Source organism: Physeter macrocephalus, chromosome 11, assembly GCF_002837175.3.
Source record: "Physeter macrocephalus isolate SW-GA chromosome 11, ASM283717v5, whole genome shotgun sequence".
Taxonomy (NCBI): Eukaryota; Metazoa; Chordata; class Mammalia; order Artiodactyla; family Physeteridae; genus Physeter; species Physeter macrocephalus.
In genome coordinates this window covers 77,523,201-77,528,184 of record NC_041224.1, presented here as the reverse complement: position 1 = coordinate 77,528,184, position 4,984 = coordinate 77,523,201, and the positions used below count along the sequence as shown (strand labels likewise).

Genomic DNA, 4,984 nt, shown 5'->3' with positions numbered 1-4,984 from the left:
TGTCTGGAAATTCTTTCACATTCTTCCTTTCAAAAGGTGGAGCATAATTCTCCTCCCCTTGAATATTGGCCAAAGGTAATGACTCATTTCTAATAGAATGTGGCAGAGTGTATGTATGAAGTTTCTGAGGCGAGGTCACAAAATGCATTGCTGCTTCCAACTTGCTCTCCTGGATTGCTTGCTCAGGGAGGGTGGGGCTGGGGGGCATCTTGTTGTTAGAACACAAGCAGCCTGTGGAGAGGGGCCCCTGTGAGGAGCAACGGAGGCCTCCAGCCGCAAGCAATGCCAACTTGCCAGCCATGTAAGGGAGTCACCTTGGAAGAGAATCTTCCAGCCTCAGATGACTACAGGCCCAGCCAACATTTGTCCAAAAACCTCATGAGAGACCCCAAGCCAGAATGCCCCATCTAAGCTACAACTGGATTCCTGACCTTCAGAAACTGTGTGAGGTAATAAATGGGGATTGTTGAGTTGAGCTACTGAGTTTGGGGAGTAGTCTGAGGCACAGTGATAGATAATGGATACACTGGCTAAGATGACTCAGCTGGGACAGCTCATCTCCACTCTACATGGCCTCTCATCCCCCATCATGCTGATCTGGATTTGTTCTCATGGCTTGACAGTTTCCCAAGAAAGAAAGTAGAAGCTTATGAGCACCCTGAGGCCCAGCCTCAGAAATGGCATGCCACCGACTGTTGGCTAAAGCAAGTCACCAGGCCAGCCAGGTTCAAGGGTGAAGAAACAATCACCTCCCCTTGATGGAAAAAGCTGTAGTCACATTACAAGGGGCATGGGTAAAGGGAGGGGAATAATTGGGGCCATTGTGACAATCAAGCTACCATAACAGAATTATCAGTCAGTCAAGGTGTTTCCCCTCCTTGGTTCCAAAAGTGGGCTCTTGACTGCAGCAAGGAGAGTTTGCTCTCCACCCCAGGAATTTTGACTGTATGACTCAAGAGGAAAAATGAATGGTTTCATCCTGACCCATGAGCAGTTTGAAAAGACAGAGCACTAGTTCTTGACACCTAGATTTCTGGAGATTTCCTACTTCCTGTCCCGTCTGGTTCTTCAGCTATTCCTTGTGTAAACTAGCACACGCTTTCTTATAAACGCCCATTCTTTCCTGCTTAAGTTAGCCAGAGTCAGTTTCTGCTGCTTACCATCAAAGAACCCAGCCAGAGAATCCAGTGACCTTGGAAGCACTCAGCTCATGTCCACACAAGCTCTGGTGTTCCTTCCAAAGGTAGGGACCAGAAGATGCCATAAACAAAGCACTGAGAGATCCCTCAGATGATTGCTGGCACTTAAAACATAACTTTGAAAACTCTTTAAACATACTTAAGGACAAATGTAATAAACATGCAAAGCAATCACAATTAATGCTATGAGAAACTACCCTAAAATGGTGTTTTCTGCAAAGGCTGCATTGTCTGGCAGCATTTCCACGTGGCAATGCTGCTGTATGCCAGGGATATCATATACTAGGAGGGGCCAAAGTTTCTGGCACTTGGACCAAATATTCATATTCAGGCTATGAAGGTGATGGCATCGCACCGCCTGCTTGCCGTGGACATATGGCAGCTTCAGGTCGCTGCTTTATTTACTCATCTATTTCAGGCTATTTTTACAGTCACTCTGGGCCTGACATGATTTCCACTTTCAACTGGTCATGTTTCCTTCCTAATTTGCTATACCAATCGGGGATGACAGAAGGTATCAACTCCCTTCTCGGATATTTAAACTGTAAGCAGTCATCTGTATGCAAAAAGTGTGCCCATGAACTTTTGAGAACTTTCCTTATCAGAGCCCAGAGCACAAAGTTGCAAAATCAGATGTCCCCCTGAAATACTTCCCCCATTGATGTTCAGCAGCTTCTAAAAGAAACTCATTAGTGGTTTTTCAGGTTGAATTTCCAGCAGCTGTCAATCAGGGACAGGCTTGGGCACTTTGTAGTGGAGACACTGTGTCCTAGTGATTAGGAGCACAGACTTTAAACCTGAAAACTCTGAGTTCTAGTCTCAGCTTAACCCTTCTGGGTCCCAGTTTTCCCATTAGGAAAATTTTGCCAAAAACAGAAACTATCTCATAGGGTTCTTCTGAGAATTAAATGAAACAGTATGTGTAATACACTTAGTCCATAGCTTGCAACCTAGGAAGCAATCAGTAAATGCTAATTGTTACTGCTTCTATCATTATTACTACTCATAATACTACTAATAATAATTTAACATGCCAGCAGTTTCCAGGGCTGGAACAGCAAGGCCCAGCAACATGTAATTCACCAAGTCGCAGCTGCGGAACTAATGCTGGGCCAGGCAGGATTGGCATCAGCCTCTAAGAGCAGCAACTGGGGAGGTGGGGCAAGATGTTGTGGCTCAGAGTCTAAGTTCCATCACTAGACACTGTCAGCATCTCACCTTCATACTCCTTCGGGGTTGGACCAGCAGACAGAAGCAGAGCCAGCCCTCAGAAGAAGGGAGGTGAGAACACATCTAAGTATCAGGGCTGGGCTCCACACCCAGCAGAGAACAGAAGTGGATGCCTGGACCTGGGCAAGAAACAAGACAGCTGCAAGGGCCCGACTGACCCTCTGGAACACCCAGGGCTCTGGTCACACTGCACTGTCCCGGGGCAGCAGAAACTCTCCAGACCCATCCAATCAGCTGAAGGGAGTAAGTAAGTTTGCATGGTGCTACCGAGACCAGCTCTCTGGCAGACTGAAGGAAGTGCTGTAATGTGAGCTGCTCCTTGACTGTAGGGATAATACAATCTCCCTCTCTGAGCTAAAGGAAGGAATAAAATCAACAAGGAAAAGGAAAGCATGGAGCCCACAGTAATGGTACATCTGCAGCAGCCACAGAGCACTCCAGGGTTGCTAATCTGAACAAGGAGCTGTTATCTCATCTGTCAAATTCAGGGTAGCTCAGGGGTCTGCCACCCCCTCCCCGACCCTCTGGCAATTGTGTGTGGCCAGAGGACCCCAGCCGCTGAGTCATTCTTTATCGATTGGTGGGATTGAGCATGCGAGTTCAAACCTTTCAATATGTGCCACCCTTGCTTTGAAAACAGACTAAGATTGGGGGTGCTGAAGGCATGAAGATGTCCCTCATTTGAGAAATGATACCAGAGTCTCTAAGTGGCAATGATACCAGAGACTTTTGGCTCATGAGAAGGTTGCCGTGTAGCCAGAACTAAGACGGTCCCAGCCAAGTGGAGACGGCAGGTTCAGAAGAAGCCAGTAAAGATATCTGGGAAGTGGAACAGACATTTGAAGCAGGAGCATGGTAAGAATTAGAAGACACTCCGTGTGACCCTTGAGTCTTATATGTATCTTGTCGTGATTCCCTTCATGTTGGCTCATCTTGATTGTCTGTTGTACTTCATCGTTTGTAGTTTTGAGAAGATCAAACCCACTCAGCTGTGCTGAGGTGTCCCAAGGAAAGATGACTTTCTCTGGGTCAGGACGGCAGATGGGAGCTGCTGCAGTGCCCTGGGAACCAGGAAATAGTGACCAGACCAGAGCAATCAGGGAATACGGGAGAAACAGAAGAAAAGTGAACGCTTTGGGGAAGCACTCAGGACCCTCCCAACTGTAGGGTGTTTTTCTTAAAAACTGTGCATCTTTGTGTGGGTATGAGTTTCAGGGAGGTGGTTTTTCCCTTTGTGGCTTCTTTTGAGAATCTTCTGAAATGGATGAATCTTTACCCCTCTCTCCCCATCCCCCAAATGTAGAGATAAGCTCAAAACTTGGCACACAATTTCAGGGACTTACAGAATCTGTATGATCTCAGGGACCTCAGGTTAAGAACTCATGCCTGGCACTTCCCATACATTTTTTTTCTTCTTTGAATCCATAACTTTAAACCCTGACACCACCATTGTTTCTAAACAAATAAGGAATACCAGGTAGTTTTCCATTTCCAGTGAGAACTAACTCACCTTTCAGACAATGAATGTTCAGAGCAGTGGTCCTCACATCAGATGTGCTGCTTAAGCTGTAATTCCCAGGAGAGCTCACGATAAACACCAGTGCGCAGGCCAGAGGCTGTGATTCTATTTGTTTGGGTGGAACACGAGCATCTATATTTTTAAAGCCCCCAGGCAATTCTAAAGTGCATCCCAAGTTCAGAACCACTGCTCTAGGGTGATTTTGCCTAAGCTGGGTCTGGGATAAGCAGTAATCACTACTCTGCCTTCCCCTGCCCCTCTCAGCAAGCCCTCTGTATTGGAAGCAGATGTGCACAACCCAGGGTAAAGTGAGATGAAGAAAATCTCTATTTGTATCCTTTTCCCTCAGGTACAATCCTGTTTACGTCCTAAACACGAAACCTAAAAAAGTACTAATAAAAATAAATTTTTATTGAAGTGTAGTTGGTTTATAATATTGTGTTAGTTTCAGGTATACAGCATAGTGATTCAGTATTTTTGCAGATTATATTCCATTATAGGGTATTACAAGAAAATGGGTATAATCCCCTGTGCTATACAGTGTATCTCTGTTGCTTATCTACTTTATACGTAGTAGTTTGTATCTCTTAATTCCATACTCCTAAATTGTTGTTCCTCCCTTCTCCCTCCCCTTTGGTAACCACGTTTGTTTTCTATGTCTGTGAGTCTGTTTCTGTTTCATATAGATATTCAGTGATATAAAAACCCAAGTTTAACAAACACCTGTCAATAAGCCATGGATCTTCGACTCCACCCCCTCCACACCACGTACAAAAGTCTTTCACAGGCAGGGTGGGGACATGCCTCTGACTTCTCTCAGAATCACCACTTGTGGTTGTGAAACTTCAGGTGAGTCACTTGATGTTTGGTAAACAAGCGTCAGTATCCCAAAGATGCCGGCCTATAATTCTACCTCTGTCTGTATATGCATGTCATTTCCACATGCATTTGACGAGGATGTGGATTTTTCCAGTCAACCTTTAAAGTATGTTACTTCTCTGAAAATCACTGAGCAATAAATTTAAAGCTCAGGAGT

At 45.3% G+C, this 4,984-nt stretch overlaps 1 long non-coding RNA gene across 1 annotated transcript; it reads left to right on the top strand.

Moving 5' to 3' along the window:
- The first annotated feature begins 2,454 nt into the window (after positions 1-2,454).
- LOC129392578 (uncharacterized) lies at positions 2,455-4,775 on the top strand. The gene is made up of 3 exons (XR_008618756.1): positions 2,455-2,676; positions 3,070-3,284; positions 3,394-4,775. It is a non-coding gene; the product is annotated as an uncharacterized lncRNA (long non-coding RNA).
- Positions 4,776-4,984: the final 209 nt, after the last annotated feature.